Below are 19,223 nucleotides of genomic sequence, written 5' to 3'. Positions count from 1 at the left end.
TCAAATAGAAATTATTGTTCAGAAAATCTTTACTTAGTATTCATCTTTTTTTTGAAAATTGCAACCAATTCAAGAGCTGGAAGAAGACAGGAAAAAACCACTTTAGTCCCTGTTAAATAAAACACAATATACACATATATTAAAATAACTTCCTAAAAAGTCTTACATTAATACTTTTTAAATTTTTGTTATAAACCCAAAATTACATGAACATATGGACATAGCAAAATCATGAAAAATAAACAGCAGAAGTTATCAAAACAAAACATGTCGTATGTGCCTAATTATTTACCCAATAATCAGATTTAGTGGTCATATTAGAACAAGCCATGAAATGTTAGGTAAAGCATTTGGTAGAATTTCACACACAAATTAACATGAAAACATTTCATATGACAAGATGTCAAATCAAATTGTGTTAAAATAGTCTCCCATTAATCAAAACAGAGCCACTTTCATAGCTAAGCCACTAACTAGGTATTTCATTGCATAATGATATATATTTTTTTAAGATATTTATTTATTTATTTGACAGAGACAGCCAGCGAGAGAGGGAACACAAGCAGGGGGAGTGGGAGAGGAAGAAGCAGACTCCCAGCAGAGGAGCCTGATGTGGGGCTCGATCCCAGATCGCTGGGATCACGCCCTGAGCCGAAGGCAGACGCCCAACGACTGCGCTACCCAGGCGCCCCTGCATAATGATCTTTTAAAAAAAAAATTCATTCTTTGCTAACAGAAACTATATGCAAACAATTCCAGGCGCTATTTAAACGCCCCTAAAAAGACATCCAGAATTAATGGGAGAATCAGTCGAGACTTTTATAGATGCAAGTGACAACCACACCATTCACATCTCACGTAAGAGAGAACTCTAGGAATGTTGCCAAACACAGGAGGCCCGGCATCCAGAGGTTCACTTGATGCCATTGGAAACTCTTCTATCTTTCTCTCTCCCCTTTCCTTCCTCCCTGTCTCTCTTACTCTCCTTCTTTCTCTGTGCTTTAATTTCCTTAGTGTAAGCTTCATTCTTAAGGGAGTTTTGTTGTTATTGTTGTTTGTTTGTTTTTCCAGGATTAGTGAAAGAGACAGCTATTGGCCACCTTCATGTGGGCCTCAGTACTCATTGTCTCAGTGAGAAAAGACATAGGGCCCCTTCAGCAGTAGCTGTAGCAAGTGATGGCTCAGGTTGGCCCAGCGAGAGTACACCAAGGCCTATCACCATCTCTTTGTGTTCTTGTTGGGCTCCTCTTCGTCATCTCCTAACATCCCAAAGGAGGCAAAGCAAGGGGAGTAAAGTGGCAAGGCTACCCCTTGACACGTAGATGGAGAGGATGGTTTCTAAAAGAAAAAAAAAAGTTTCTTTTTCCAGAAGAAGTGGGAAGGAATGAAAGCAAGAAAGCACACATCCCTACACAGATGACTGAATGACAGCAGAAAGGGTGTTCGGGAGATTTTGGCAGGATCAGTAAACGATCTTTGCAGCCAAAGGGTGAGCTCATATCTATATTATTTGTAAAGTATTTGTTTAAAAAGTATCCGCTTTTACTTCTATAGTACATAATTAGCCATCCATGAATTTGACATTTTAGTTGGAGGAGACTGGGGGTGTGTACCTGCTTAAGAAATGCCTAGGAATCTTGCTGAATGCTCTAGGGCCCAAGTGCTTGTTAGCAGAAAACCACGTAATTGACGGGCTCTTCCGGGAGCAAAGTAGAGGAGCAGAGGTCGCTGAAAAAGTACAGAGGAGTCCAAAGCAGTCAGGCTCAAGAGAGCTGCATTAAGTAGGTCGTCACTGTCTGAATGCTGAGTTTAGATCACACTTTTGAGGGGGAAAAAAAAGTCTTGAAAAATAAAAATTGAGAATAACTTGCTGAATCCTACTGGCTCTGTTTCTCTGGAGTACACTGACTAACACACTTAACTAAAATTAAGAGGAGTTTCAAGGAATCGATTGCAAGCCATATGTATATACATATATATATGCATATATATGCATATATATGTGTATATACATATATATATGCATATATATGCATATATATGTGTATATACACATATATATGCATATATATGCATATATATGTGTATATACACATATATATGCATATATATGCATATATATGTGTATATATGCATATATATATATATATATATATATATATATATATATATATATACACACACACACACACACACACACACACTTTCCTGGGAGTGAGAGCCAAAATTTATCTAATGCTAATCATTCAGTAATTCATGAGAAGTTACCTAGACAATGAAAGAGAATATAAGAAATCATAAGAAAATATAAGAAATTTAAAAACAATTTCTCATAATTAAGTAGAGAGACAAACATAAACAAAGCAGACAAAACAGAAAGTGCTAGGTACTCAGCAGTATTGACAGGTGACATTAGCTGTGGATAAGACAGACCTGTTAAGCTGGTGGAGGGGCTATTAACTTGTCAGTGACCCCTTCAAACACATAGAATCAAAATGCTGATCCTTTAAAATATTTAAGATAGTTTCTTTCTATAGAAACTACATCTACAACAGGGTCACCTAAGTTTCTGTAAACTTTTAGGCTTTACACGCCCATAGACCCCTGTCAGAACTCTGCTCTTAGAACATGAAATCAGCCATAGAAAATATGGAAATGAATGTCAATGGCCATGTGCCAGTTTTACTGTAAACTTTATTTACAAAAAACAATCAGCCATCCTCCAGGCCATCAGTTCGCTGACCCCTGATTGATGTTAAGACAAACGTTAGATTAGAAATTTCTGCACAGGGGAGCAAAAAAATAGTCTGATAAGGCAGAGCTGTGATTCAGGCCTAAAGGTGGGACATCTGTCTGTTTGATGAACCCACATGCCCAAGTCTTTTAAAGTCTTTAAGATAATTTTTCATCAATATTTCAAGTTATATTTAATTAGTTCAATTTAGTAATATTTTTCAGCTTACCAGCCCTTCAAACACAATGTTACACTTTCAGTTAGAGAGGATTAGCTAGGCTTCCACAGTAACAAGAAGTTTCAAGGCCCTCTCTCAAATTTTTCTTTTCTGTCTCACCCTCCCCCACAGCAAACCTAGAAAATACTTTTCAATAAAAAGTCACTTTCCCTATGTGACAGATGCCCCAGATTTGCATTATTCAGCTGATGTTTTCACCTCTTTCTTCCTTTTTTTTTTTTATTTGTACAGCATGACAAAAAAGGAAAAAATAGAACTTTCTGGGAAAGAAGGTGTTAGAAGGTTGAATGGCAAAGAGATCAATGTAGTTTTCCCTAGAGCTTCCCAGGCAAAGCACAGAAAATGCAGGTAAGTGGATTTGCTTGTCAGCGATTCAGGTGGTCTCCACACGATGCTATCACAGCTGGGAACACTGGCTTGATTTTTTTTTCCCCACATACTCAAATAACTACTTTGACAAATTTCCCCACTCAACTGACCTTTGTTAGAAGTTGTAAAGATGCATCCTGAAGCACCTTTGAGACTCTTAGTTTTGATCCATTGCCTTTGTCCAAATGATGGCAAACAATCTAACTAAGCGCTTCGTTTATTCTATTTGTCCCCTGTGACTCCTTTTCATGTAGATGTTACAATGTGTTCTACAGGATTCCTTCCCTGTCTTCCAACCGCTACTTCCCCCAAATAGCCTCTCTTGAGATCAGTCATGACTCTGTTTTAGCCACATGAATTCTTTTACGTCCCACTTTATTTCATTGTTGTTGATCTGCTATTTTTTCTAAGTGCAAAACATCTGAATAATTAAACCTACTTTCTAGGACTGCTCTTCTATTTAGTTTTCCTAATAGTCTTGGAGGTATCGCCAGATTAAAATGTGTAGGTTATTTGGGATACTGGTGGTTATGCTGAACTTTGCAGATGTAAAGAATCTGCCTATGATTTTTTGCTACTTAGGGAAGAATAGAGTTTAAACTTTCTAAAGTATTATTGACACATTACTTAAATTTTCCATAAAAAGGGTTTAATCTTATTTATGAGCAATATTATTTTTTCAAATGTTAAATTATTATAAATTAATATACTGTGGATATATGGTCAACCAGAGTAGCATTTTCTCCAGCTGCTACATACAGTAAAAGAGTTTTCCTAAAATATGTATTTGCCTTTTCCACTGGTCCCCTTATTAACAAGCAGATAATCAATCTCCTTCCTTGTAGTACCATTTTGTGGGTGAAATTAAAGAGCTAGTAGCCTTATTCAAGGTCATTATTTTAGAATGCCTTCTGAATTTCCCTATTCATCTCTTTCCTTTTTGTTCCCTTTGCGATTTACTATAACCCATCCTAGCATTTATATTTTAATGATATGTTTATGGGTTTCTATACTTCTTAAATGGTGATCTTTTCAAAAGCCAGGGTCATATTTATTAATTTTTGAACTTTTGATGCCTAGAACCGTACCTGGCAACGAGGGGGTAATTAATTCCCAAATGCATATATGTCCAGTACAATGCATTGGTCAGAGTATTGTACAACATTTCCCAGTCTTTGAGGACAGATAGTAGAATTTGGTCATTGGGTTACAATGTAACTTTACCTTTAGGATACAGATAGGTAAACGGGAGAAGAGAAGGTATTTCTGTAATGGGAAGCTGTTCAGTAGTAACCATATTGTTATTTGAGATGCTGGGGTTGCCCTAGCTTTATTATTTATTATTTGTTATTTATTATTTATTATTTCTGTGCAGAGGAGAAGTTGTTCAAATCTTGATCCACTCCACTGCAGGTTGTCCACGGAGAGCTACAGGTTGAAGGGTTTCCTTTTCTTTTCTTTTTTTTTTAATAATAATTTTTTATTATGTTATGCTAGTCACCATACAGTATATCCTTAGTTTTTGATGTAATGTTCCATGATTCATTATTTGCGTGTAACACCCAGAGCACCATGCAATATGTGAAAGGTTCCTTAACCAGCCTACCATTGACTTAATTCTTGGATACATATAGTGTGAGCTTAATTATCTTGAGACCTTTCATAGGATGCTCACATTCTGATGGAAAACAGCTATTGCTGTACATAACTGGCATTTTGGATTGGGAAGAATGCAATTCATATTAGTACTGCATATTTTGTCAACAGATTTACTGATTTTTTAAGGTTTTATTTTACTTCTAGTTAGTTAACATAACAGGGTTATATTAGTTTCAGGTGTACGATATAGTGACTCAACAATTCTATACATTACCCAGTGCTCATCACAAGTGCCCTCCTTAATCCTCATCACCTATTACTGGCTAGTTAAAAGGGAATATATCTTGGTGGTGAAAAGCATAGGATCAGACAGTCTGAGTTCTGAGTTCAAATCCTAAAACTTCCTCTTACCGCGTATGTGCCCCCTGGGTACTGAGTCATCTAAACCAATACCTAGATGATATGGTGTTGTCAAGATTCGATGTGATGCAATCACCAAATAGCCATTGAGTGCTCCCTGTGGATTCAAAGAAACAGGAAAAAAGACAGACAAGGTCTTTCTCATCAGGAGTCTTCGTCCTACTGACCCTCAAGAGTTAATACGTCTGAAGACGGAGGACAGTGCCAGACACAAAGTAATTATTTTGCTGTGATTAGTGTAAATGATTAAACCACCCTGTCTTCCAGCCATGCATTACAGGTCACTCTTATATCACAAGTCCCACTTAGTCAATAGAAATCTGCACTGCTATTGTTTTGTATTATTTTCTGAAAGGGGATGAGGCCAGAGGCTGAAAACATCTAGGATTTTAGGCCCAGGAGGGAATTAAACCGCCACCCCCATCCTTTTAACTTACGGACAGGTTTGCCCTGGTTATGCCTTCTACCCTCAGTCTGCACTTCCCCCTCAGCAGGTCCTCACCAACCACGATGAGGGCACTTACCGCTGAGTTTCTGGTGAGAAGCCTGGTTGTCCCATAGACACAAGCTGGAGGAAGCATGTGGGCCAAGGTGTGGTATTGCACTCTCCCGGACCACAGCCTTTCTTTACTTGGCAAAGAGATTCAGTTTGTGTTTTGAGGATGATGGGGAGCAATACTTAACTTCATAACCTTGATTCATATTCTTTCTCTTAATGGTTCTAACAGGACAACTGATACACATATTGTCTGTTTGGAAAGGGGCTTTATTTGACTCAGGCATGGAGTAAGACTTCCAATATTCCCCTAGTCTCCAAGTCATAAATAATTAAATGTCTAGAATGTGTACATTACAAAAAAAAAAGTAATAGCTTTTTATTGGTAAACAATCAATAACCTACTAAAAAATAAACTAGAATATCGTTTTCTGATTTTTATAGAAAGACAAAGTTTTATTTGGACATTAAGGATTTTCCAGTAGAGCTGGAATAATTATAGAATAGATTTTAGAAGTAATATATTCAGGAATAAAATAGTGCAATGTGCAATAATTCAACTTGGTAAATGGGTTGATTGTAATAATGCTTAGTATATAGATCTTTTTCCACCAAGACGTTTGAAATTTAGAAAAACTCATAATATTTATGTTTGTCACTTAAAGAATTTAAGGGGATTATTAATATTCAGACACACATACTAATCTCCTTTGAGGGGAGATAATTTAGTGGCTGTAAAATAAGCATTGGCATTGGAATTCACCAAACTGAGTTTAAACTGGCTCGTCCACTTACTCATTATGGGACTTTAGATAAATGATTTAATTTTGATTTTTCCTACCTGAAAAATAGGGATAATGATTTTGAATGCTTTAGTAGTACAATAAAGTGTTCTACGGAGATAATGGAGAGCAAAGAAATCAGACCGCATGTAACTGCTGAGAAGATTTTTAAAATATAACAAAATACCTCCATCCCCAATGCCAGAGATTCTGATGTAATTGGTAGCATCCCTATCCTGTATGGAGTGGGCATCATAATAGATGATATAGATAAGGTAAGTCAAGAATTAAATTGAATATGAGATTTGGAGTCAGACAGACATGTTATGACTTATGCTACCTGTGTGTCCTTGGATAATAACTTGATTTTCCCCAGTCTCAATTTCCACATGTATAAAGTAAGCACGAAAGTGAATGTGTTTAACTTCGTACAGTGATTTAGCACTGCCAGAGAGTAGGTGTCCCCTAAATAATATGATTCTGTATGATATAAAAATTGTTATTGCTTCTAGTTTTGCCTCAAAAAGATGCTATAGCTCTGATTCTCTGGGTCTACAAATATCGCATCCCCCAGCTATAATATCTAACGATGAGTAATATAACTCTCAAAGGTTAAGAAAAATCACATTTCTATCTCCTCAATGTTGGGGGGGAGGGGTTCTAGCCTTCTTTCCCATACCAACTCACTACTACTGTTACTGTCAATACATCTTTCTATAAAATATACCCATTAGTCATGGAATTTTAGGTGTTCAGAATTAATCTATATTTCAGTATACAAATGTAGCTAAATAGCATCTTTTTGTAATTTTATTTTTAATGCCCATTGTGCATGCTTTAGAGTTTCACTTTTTAACTTGTATGTAAGGATGTGTCAGAAATGTTGGTAAGCTTGGAGAAAAAATGACCCAACAGATGCCTTCATCCATACTGATTTTAATTCAGGTTCTACTTTATTTCAGCTTAATACTTAGAAATCTAGGGGCTACGCTTATAGGCCCCTGGTTCTTAATTAAAATATCACATTGCCTGGAGGAAAAATCTACTTTTCCATGTTTTTCTCCTTTTATACAGAGTCCCAGAACATTAAGATTATAGCACTTGGCCTAAGATTTTAACCTTATAAGCAGAGGGTGATTTTCACCATATCAAATCTGGTATTTATCATTTTTGGCAGGTTCCAACTGCAAATGAAATTTCCCGGAATATTATGAAAGAAAGACATTGGCGTATAAAATGCTTCTGATTTAAAGCACAAGACCTCGGTTTTGAAATAATCTGGTGGGACAATTTGGCTTAATTCTTATTTTTCTCTTGATTTTATACCTTAATGTAGTTAAAATAAACACTTTAATTTGAGCAATCAATTAAAAATTATGAACATGTCTACTCTGTATGAAGACAGAATTAAGGCTACAATTCCTCAGTTCTTTACCTTTTTCAGCTTCTTTGATTTTGGGCCAAGTCAGAAGGCACGCACAAATACTAAAGGGGGCTTCTTTATCATGAAAATACAAAATATGACTATGGAATATGAAGCCTATTCCCAACGTTATACATAAAATTCAGAATTGTAATTCATCATTAAGTAAGCCAAGAAACAGTCCTCCATCCTTGTCTCAGAAATCACGTTCTGCTGACCTAAAATTCATAACAGTGGAAGTAGAGATTCACCAGGTAAGGGTTGACTGATCATTTCACCCAGACACCAACTTTTATTTTATTCTCTCCTAGATGACGGTTTTCCTAAACTATTTTTGGACTGAGGATTATTCTTCCTTGCATACCATTGACCATGTGACTACGATCCTGTTTGATCTCATTAAATCTAGAATGAACTCAGTGCTCTGTGCCATCTGGTCCTAAACCATTAGTTCAGTCTCAGCTTTTAGCCCACCTGGTTTTCACTTGAGCTCCATTCCCTGAATGTGCTCCATGCGTTCCTATTCCCTGCCCTTGCATACATCCACTCCCTTGTTTGAAACGGTCCTCCTCCTGCTCTCTACCTAAGCGGACGAGTCAAAACGCCAGATCTTCCACACAGCCTTTTCTGAACATGAATTGCTATACATTTTCTTGTCCTCTTATTTTTTTATTTTTTCTTGTCCTTTTAATTAATCTTTACTGTTTTATTAGTCCATACCGTCGTATTGTTTCACGTGTTTGCTTTGTTTCTCTTCAGTTACATTGAAAATTACTTGAAAGTAGATCTAGCAATACTTTTTCTACTAAACTCAGAAAAACACAAAATCTTTCTTTTTAAACAAGCTCTTATCACGCACTTTCGGGTACTTTTCTAGACATTTGGGGTGTATCAGAGAGCAAAGTGTGCCCATCTGTAAATATGTAAGAATTGCTGCTTTCTTTTAGAGTTTGCTAAATTTTAGAAGAATGATGGTTTTAGCTAAGTTTTAATAGGCAAATAATTACGACACACCCAATGAAGTATTCAGTTCATTACTAGTGATTCTTATCAGTTTGGCTTGTTGTTAGAAACCACAGGAGGGAAGGGGGAAATAAAAGGAATAGTTACAGACATTTATGTAGTCCTTTTCATTTAAACGGCACAATAAATCTTGAAAGTTGCCTAACCTCTCAGAGGCTTTACTTTTAGTAAAGTAAAAAGATAAATGGATCAGAGTATAGGCCTACCAGAAAAATCTTGGTCTGTCTTCCCATATCATTTATAGTACTTTCTTATTCAGAGGTAAATGACATCTATGTCTTCTGAAGCCAGTTCTAGTTATCTGGAATATCTGGTATGAGGAAGGGGTTTTGATTCAAGTATCTCTCAAATTACCCTTTTAATCAGTTGATCACATTTTTGGTTGAACATTGGCATACTGTTTTCCAACAATTCTCTCATTCTCTGGTACCTCCTGGGAATCCTACATTTTCATTCAATTCTGACCCTACTCAGTTAAAACAGACTCCAGAGGTTAAGGGTGAATTCAATCCCACAAGACTGCCCTTACTTCAAATGCCAGCCACAGATGGGGTCCCCAGGCTACCTGTACTTGGCCTGGCTGACTATAAATTCTGAAGTTCCCATGACCCACTCACCTTTTCCAGGTGTGATAATTCACTAGAATGACTCATAGAATTCAGGAAAGCTCTATATTTACAATTGCAATTTTATTAAGAAGGATACAATTCAGGAGCCGCCAACAAGAAGAACTTTGTAGGGTAAGGCATGTGAATGTGGGCAGGTGTGGGGACATACGGAGCTTCTATGCCCTCTCATGGCATTCTACCCTCCCAGCACCTTAATGTATTCACCAACCTAGAAGCCCCTCAGACTTCTTTGTTCAAAAGTTTCTATTGAAGTTTCATGATGTTAGCATGATTAATTGAATCATTGACCATTAGTGACTAAACTTGCCCTCCAGAGTTCTCCCCTCCTCAGAGTCAGGGCTGATATTTCCAACTTTCCAATCAGGTAGTTGGATTTTCTGGCAACCAACCCCCATTCTAAAGGTTTCTGGGGGCCACCAAGGGTCATCTCATTAGCATAAACCCAGGTATGGTCTAAAGGGATTAATTATGAATAATAAAAAAAAATACTCCTGTCACTCAAGGAATTTCAAGAGTATTAGGAGATCTGTTCAGGAACTGTGACAAAGACCAAATACATTTTTTTTAAATCATACTACAGTTGGAAATATCAAGGAGCTTATAAACCAATGGCTGGGCTTCTCTGCTAAAGGTTTTGATTTTATTGGTCTTCGATAAAGCCCCATCATGGGCATTTTTTAAAAGATCTCCAGGTAAATTCTAATGTACACCTAGGGTTGAAAACTATTCTTTAAATAAGGGGGGAGTGGGAATATTAAATATTTGATAGACAATTGTCAAATGTTTGCTGAACTGTGGTCCATGTGCTATGCTACATGCTTAAGAGATAACAGTGAGTAAACCAGACATATTCCTTTTCATACAGAGCTTATAGTCCAATAGGAAAGTCAGAAATAGCATACATATGGCAAGTATGATGGAGCTGAGAAGGTGAGGTACAGAGTGCTAAAGAAACATGTAGCAAGGGCCCTGGCACAATGAGGAAGTGAGAGGTAGGGCCAGAGAGGCCTTCTTGAAGAAAAACACTGATGGAAAATCTGAAAGAATGAATAAGAATTAGTCAAAGAAAAGCAAGAGGATTATTTTTCTTGGCGTTCGCTTTTCAAAGTGAGGTTCAAGGGAATAGTAGCATCAGCATCACCTAGGAGTTGTTAAAAATAAGAATATCAAGCCCACTGAATCAGAATCTACATTGTTCCCAGATGAACCCTATGCAAAATCAAGTTTGAGAAGTACAGCTCTTGGCAACTCCCCAAAAGGAACTGCTTATAAATTCTTCAATGAGATCCCTAAGGCAGCTTTGCTTCCTGTCCTTAAGAGAACTAATCGTACAAATATTCCTATAATTCCATAAGCTACCTTAGAAACTTTCCAATAAAATCATTTTTGCTTTAACTATTAAGATTCACATTCTATTGTCTCTAAGAAAAGTACCCTAAGTAATACACAGAGATTCCATTCCCAAATTGCTAGGAAAAAATGGCTAATACCCAAATTATGCCTCTCATTTTTAGCCCAATATTCAGTAATATATTTCTAGCATTTCAAATATGATCAGAAATATTATTCCTTTCCTTCATAATTTAACACATATAGAGTTTAAAGCCAATTAGTTTTGACTGATACTCAGAATTTTGTGCTTTCGGTTGGCTAAATGATTTCTTTTCCTCAAATGTTTAGTTGATGAGGCTGTGTTAATTACCTATTGTTGCACAACACACACCAAAAGTAATAACTTAAGACAATAGTAAACACTTACTATCACCCATGTTTAGTTGGCCAAGATTAGGAGTGACTTAACTGCGTCATTTGTTGCCCAGTGTACCTCCTGAGATTGCAGTCAAGATGTTGACTCTGAGGGGCGCCTGGGTGGTGCAGTCTTTAAGCGTCTGCCTTCGGCTCAGGGCGTGATCCCGGCGTTCTGGGATCGAGCCCCGCATCAGGCTCCTCTGCAGGAAGCCTGCTTCTTCCTCTCCCACTCCCCCTTTGTAGTCCCTCTCTCACTGGCTGTCTCTCTCTGTCAAAGAAATAAAATCTTAAAAAAAAAAAAAAAAGATGTTGACTATGAAACTGCAGCCATTTGAAGACTTGTGGGAGGTTGGAGTATCTGATTCCAAAAAGGCTCATAACTGTGGCTGACACATCAGTGCTGGGTGTTGGTAGGAGGCCTTAGTTACTCACCACGTGGAATTCTCCATAGGTGTGCTTGAATATTTTCATGGTATGGGAGCTGGGATGTGATCCATGTAATCGAGGCAGAAGCTACAACATCTTTCATGAGCTAACCTTGGAAGACATTCTGTCATTTCCACAACATCCTCTTGGTTACCAGGTCAGCCCTATTCAATGGGGATGAGGGAGACCCTTAGGGGTGTCTACCAGAGGGGAAAATCACTGGGATAATCTTAGAGACTAGCTAACATGAAGTCCATATTTCACACTGTTTCACATTTCTGCTTCCAACTATTTTTTTAAATAATAGGAACCAAATGTAATAACATATCAAACATCTTCCAAAGATGGTGACTTCCTTTAGACTGACAGTTGGCAGCACTGTATGATAGATATTTTAATGTATATAATAATAATGCTAATAATATAATATCTGATACTAACACATAACACTTAACATATGGCATGCACTGTTCTACAGGCTTTCTACATATGTAAATGAAATTAATCTTCACAATAAATCTGTAAGGTAGGTACTATTTTTCTCCCTATTTTGTAGAGAGGAAGTTAAGTCACAGGGAGATTAAATAAGCAGTGTTGTTATTGTCTCTCCTAACGGCCTATATTAACACCCCAAACTACTTTGACTAAATGCATGGGTGGTGGAGACAAAGGGGTAATGAGCAACAATGAGGACAAGAATATGGACCGAGGATTATTTCTGATTATTGAGATCCAGTGTTGGAGGGCAAGGCGTGCAGGTACGAGAAAGAAAAAGAGCATAGTTTTAGCCTTCAGGATATTTGAAATATAACCAATTAAAGAGAAAAATATTGTAAACATTGTTAGTTCATGTCATTTATTAAAATGTTCAACAAATCATGCTATACGTTTTTAGATTAGTTTATTAAACAAACATAATTGAACACCGACTGTATGTTAGGTACTGTTGAAAGAACTGTGGTAGAGCAGTGAACCAACCACACAAACTTCCTGCCTACAGGGAATTTATATTCTAATGGGAAAAAGACAAATATTAAGGCAGATAAATTAGTAAACTATATGGTAGATTACATATTGATAAGAGTGAAGGATAAAGAACTAAGCAAAGGAGAAGGATAAGACCTGCAATGTAGGGGAAAGGGAGGTGATGGAAATCCGGGAAGATTTTACTAAGCAGGTGACTATTTTTTTTAAAGGCTTATTTATTTATTTGAGATAGTAGGGGGAGGGGCAAAGGGAGAGGGAGAGAAATCCTCAAGCTGACTCCCTGATGAGTGCAGAGCTCAATCCCAGAACACTGAGATCATGACATTAGCTGAAATCAAGAGTAGGACACTTAAGTGACTGAGCCACCCAGGTGCCCCTGAACAGATGACTATTGAGTGAAAACCCAGAGGACGTGAGAGAGCTATGTCTGGAGGAAAAGCATTTCAGGCAGAGGGAACAGAAAGCACAAAGGCTCCGGTGCATGCACATGTAGATCAATTTTGAAGAACAACAAAAAAGGGCAGTGGGATTAGAACAGAGCAAATAAGGAGGGAGAACTAAGAAATGGACTTAGAGAGTTGACATGTGGGGGAGTAAGCACAGATCATGTCAGACCCTGAGGGTTATTGGAACTTACTGTGCTCATTCTTGCTGCCGTGCTGAGAATATACTGAAGGAAAACAAAGGTAGAAGCAGTAAGCCCAGCTTGCTATTGTAGTAATCCAGATAAGAGGTGGTTATGCTTGGTCCAGGGTGGGAGCAGGCGGACTTTGGGAAGGGGTAGACTATGTCACAGAAGGAATGGAATACCCACCGTAAGACAGCTACCCTTTAAATCAAAAACAAAAACAAACAAAACAAACCAAAAACATGATAATGATGTTTAAGGGAGTAAATTCAAGGCATTAGGTCTACAGCTATGAATGAGTAGAATGATGGCATCATGATTGGAGAATCAGTATTCATTTAAAAGATTGCTCTTTGATGGTTTTGGAAAGTACCCAAGCCCGCTACCTACAAAAAGAAGCTGATTTTTAAGAAAGGAATTTTTATGTCCTACTGAGTTACGGGCAAGAAGTTCAGAAATATAAAGATTTAAAAAAGAAAAGGGTACTGTGAAGGTTTAGAAGAACGTTCTTTAAAAAAATATGCTAACTGACTGATGATCAAAGAAAAACTTGGCAAATTGTCCTGGCAGTCAAATAAAAAGAAAAAAAAAAAAGATCAAAGAATTGATTTGTTAAATAAGGTAAACTTATTCCTAGAATTTCCAACTAGTTATTTACAGACACATATTCAAATGTCAAGGCAAAATTAAAATGGATATCATTATTTTCTCTCTTGAATACAAGCAAACACAGTTTACAGGACAAAAGAATGTGTATCAATAGCACACAATCCCAGGGTAGTGAGAGATTCCGTGCTGACTTTGACATCATCATGGTCAAAACAAAAGATCTTACTAGTGGGCAAAATTAGACTCTTCCAAAATGATCATGCCTTCTACAAACATTTGAATGTCTATGAACCAAATGCTAATGAATTATTTCAAACACTTTTTAAAGGCTTTTCCTTTTTCAACATATGCAATCAATAAGTCTAAAATGGGATAACATTCTAAAATTTAGTATTCTAGCCCTGGAAAGGATCCATCTTCCTTAACCCCCACCCATTTGACAGATGAGGGCACGTAGAAGTAAAGCAATTTGCTGAATGTCACATGACTAGCTATTTTCAAGGTTGTTATTGAAAAGCAGAGAACTCCTTCAGTATTTATGCCTTTATTTCACTCTTTTATAACCACAGCTTTCAAAAATTAATTTGTGGTGTTCTCTTTTCATTAAATCATGGGAGATGCATGTGTTTTCCATTTGGACTCACATTGGCGTCTGTCCACAGTTCTGTGGGACAGGTGAAAGGGAAACGCGTGCGGATGTCATTTCCCTCTCCTGCCATGGAAGTGTAAATCCAAGGCCACCCTACCCTTGCAGTGTAAAGAAGTTCCTGGAGTCACATACAGATGAGTCTGTTTGCTTCATGCTTGCACCCTCGATGCCGCACAGAACCTGGTGCATACAAGATGCTTAATACAATGTTGCTAAATGAAAGACTAGTTTTCTTTTTCCTTGCTGTCACCGGAACCTGGACACCTAGCAGAAGGCAAATCACAGGGATTAAACAGGAGCTGTAAAGTGCAGTGTCTCCTGGATGACAAGTCTACCATGGCTGTGGTGGCGGTGGAGGGTTGTAGAGACAGAAGACCTCGGTGATGGTACGTGACTCTACCTTAACCCAGACTAAGACACAGGTAAAGGAAAAGATAAAGAACATGTGGTGAGAGCCTCCTCAAGATGTAAGAAGAAAGGAAAGTAACATGAGTGCTGATGAGAAGAAATAAATGAAACCATGTGGGAAGAAAACAAACCCAAGTTGCTATTTAACACTGCCTGTGATGTGCCTTCCTCCCCTTGCATGTAGGTTAAAGGAGCCTTTTCAGGTCAGTGTCTTTTGAAATTCTGATTCTTACAAAATTCTACCTATTAAACCATGCTCCTAATCTGTTGGTTAGATGTAAGACTCTAAATGATAAATTTCAAAAAGAGAAAAGAAGTATTGTAAGTGTGGCTCCCTCGGGAGCACCTGGGTGGCTCAGACAGTTAAGCAACTGACTCTTGGTTTCAGTTCAGGTCATGATCTCAGGGTCCTGGAATGGAACCTGACTGTGGGGCTCCATGCTCAGCACAGAGTCTGCTTCTCCCTCTCCCTCCCCTTCTGCTCCTCCCCACTACCCCGTGCATGCCATGTGCTTTTTCTCATTCTCTCTCAAATAAATAAATAAACAAAATCTTTTTTTTTTTTTAAAGATTTTATTTATTTATTCGACAGAGATAGAGACAGCCAGTGAGAGAGGGAACACAAGCAGGGGGAGTGGGAGAGGAAGAAGCAGGCTCATAGCGGAAGAGCCTGATGTGGGGCTTGATCCCATAACTCCAGGATCACGCCCTGAGCCGAAGGCAGGCACTTAACCGCTGTGCCACCCAGGCGCCCCAAATAAACAAAATCTTAAAAAAAAAATAAATGTGGCTCCCCTAATGCAATAGAAGCGTACACAGATAGGTTACTTGCCACTGTAGGTACGCAACGGCAATTTCTTCTTTCTGTGCAGCTTATTTTTCAAAATAAATTTTGGCAAAGGTGACTTGTAAGATTTTGAAATCCCTTCACTATGCAAGAGCATTCACTTTGAAGTTTGATACAAAGGGACGTCATGTCCTAGCTGCATGACTGCCTTGAAGTGTATCACCAGAATGCGGTTGACCAGTAGAATGGTTAACAATCATGTACATCCTTCTGTCCAACCATGGACAGGTAAGAATTCACAGCCAACTAAATGACTGTAGTGGAGTCCTCTTTAAAGATGAAATTTTTAAAAGTCAAAGTCATAGTTTATGTGTTGTCCAAGCTCAGTTCATCTTAGATCAAAAAGTCAATATCTGTAATCACTAACTGGAATCTCTTGAGCTCACACAAGGATGTGTGCACAAATGTATACACAGGTGTGTCCACACAGTGGCAACTGCTTCCCTCTACGCTTACTATTTCTTTGCCTGAATCTAGCAGTAGGACGACGCACTTGCTTTGAGTGCAAATTTAAGAGGAGAAAAAACTCATCAATCAAGATAAGGATTGCTAACATTGCTGTTCTGGGCCATTATAGGAACCTGAGGTAAAAGAAAAAAAAATCAGTAACCTTGATCCTGTCTTTATTTAAAATGTAGATATTTTCTTCATTATGGATTTTTGGCACGATATTCAATTTTTAAAAATTGTATTCAAATATTATTTATTTTGATTGTTGATTTTTTTTAATTAAAGCATAATTGGTGTAAAATATCTTATTAGTTTCAGACAATGGTTACTAGTTTTATAGTGGAGATCATTTATAATGTTTAAAAATATCAAATCATTATGATGTATGACTAATTACTGAGTTTTGGATACACCTTAATTTTGTCCCTGAGGCAAGTGCCTCATTCATCTCATGCACTTTACCCTGGTATCAACCCCACCTCAATGGTTCCACTTGATCAAAGACAAGGGAAGAGATATTCAAGGATTTAAGGATTCCATTCTATGGTTTCAGTTCCTCAATAAACATTAAGAATGTTCAACCCCTGAATGACACCTCCAAAAGTATAGCCATATGGGATCTTAGAAGGGCAATGGATAAGTTAAGAAAAGTTTGAAAAAAATGGGTGGCTCAGTCGGTTGAGCATCTGCCTTTGGCTCAGGTCATGATCCCAGGGTCCTGGGATCGAGTCCCGCATCAGGCTCCATACTCAGCAGGGATCCCACTTCTCCCTCTCCCTCTGCTGCTCCCCCTGCTGTGTTCTCTCTCCCTCTTTCTCTCTGACAAATAAATAAAATATTTTTTAAAGTTTGAAATTAACACATTTATACTATATCAGTATGAACATTTAAGGTTTAGTAAGGGCCTTGAGGATCAGAGAGTATATCCATGTTCTGAACTTGAGTCTGATATAACACCTATACCCAAGAACACATCTGAACATATACAGTGATGGAAAACATGCTACTTCCCAGCACAGCCCATTCTAACTGAAATCTATTAGAATATTCTTCCTTACGCTGAGCCATATTTGAGTCATTCTTCATAAAGCATCACACTTTGGTTCACTTTGAGTCCTTTGAGCTATTATTTAAGACTAGTCCTAATCTCACTCTACTAGACTCCTAACATATGAAGGCACATAAAAAAAGCCTCCTCTTAAAGCAAGTAATTTTCCTTTTGGATGTTTATCTTAAGGAGATAATAATAATTTTTTAAGTTAAATGTTGTTTTTGGAACTTGAATTCTATGGAAATAAGAAGGAACATCCTAGTGGCCATAATCATCATAATTATAATTCAGCGCTCAGATGTTTTCCTTAGGGTGTTGATCTTCTGAACCCTGGTTGGTCACCAGAATCTCCTGATGGTCAGTTTAAATAATATGAACGTTCAGAACTAACATTTCAGAAGTATACCTCTTTAGATCTAGGGTGGAGCCCACGCATCTTTGGTCTTTCAAAGCTCTGCAGGAGATCCAATGTTCAGGCAGGGCTGAAAACCACAGCAGTCTTACCACTCAGATGAACAGGTGCATCCACTCGGCCTTGACTTTCTCCAAATCAGGCAGGGCAAACTGAAAGTTAAAATACTTTACTCACTTTCATGAAGTAAGTCCTTTCTTTATATTTCAACTTCTCCTGAAAAATGCAATAATTTTTATTGTCGAAAAGAGATTACCTAAGGATTGATTATTTTCCTGCATTGCTGGTGGTGTAGAAAAATTAGTTAAATATGATGGTCCCCTGAAGCACTGTGTGACAGGTATTCTAGAAGCCAGAGAAATGTCAGTGAATTTTCTGGATTTTAACTCAGAGAAAACATTTAATTATCTTAAAAAACATTATAATTAAAGATAACAATAATAATACTTTACATCAAAACTGTTGTGCCTGTGTTGCTAGCTCTTTGAGGCCTCATGAAAACTCCAGGATGAAAGGAAATAAATGCATCAGTTTATGTACCTACTAATTCCAGTGACCTGCCCATACTCACAATTCTAGCGCCTCTGATAGAAGACAGGCATCCTAATGTCAATATTATTCATTTAACTTAATAAGAGCTACTGTAATCATCAGTCTTTATGAAGTATGCTGTAAAGTATTTTACCGGTTTAAATATATATATATTAATTCCAAACAGGAGAGTTAAGAAAATACTACAAATTAACCAGATTTACATGATCTAATATTTCTATTGGACAATTAATTTGGCTAAAATATAAGAAATTTTTCTAATTATTAGTTTAGAATAAACGTTCATCGGCTTAATGAAATTATACCTGCTCAACAGTTGATTTCAGACACAAAAGTTGAGTCCTGCAATAAGAGAGAAAAGTGTGTGTGGTCCTGCTGGCTGTTTATTTGGGCAGAATCAGAAGCACTTTTAAGTCTGGCTCTATTCCCTATTTTTAAACTATTTTCCATTTATAAGCACATAATGGCCACAAGGAAATACCTTCAGGTTTTGTATGTATGAACTCTGAATTGGTTCTTTCAAGAGAAGATACCCTGGATTTGAAATGCACGTCTTTAATTGAGAATAATTTCGATTCTAGGATCTATTATAGTTATAATCAAGGATCATGTGCCAAACATTGCACTAAGAACTCTAGATTCAGAGATGAATAAGACATGGTATTATTCTCATGTGTCTTTCTTCTAAGTCCTGCAGAGATGACAGTTGTATGATGGGGCTCATCAATTTCACATCAGGGTA

The sequence above is a fragment of the Ursus americanus genome, chromosome 26 (genome assembly GCF_024610735.1).
Source record: "Ursus americanus isolate L20-20 chromosome 26, mUrsAme1.1.p, whole genome shotgun sequence".
Lineage (NCBI taxonomy): Eukaryota > Metazoa > Chordata > Mammalia > Carnivora > Ursidae > Ursus > Ursus americanus.
The sequence above is the reverse complement of the archived record's forward strand: the minus strand, read 5'-3'. Positions refer to the sequence as shown.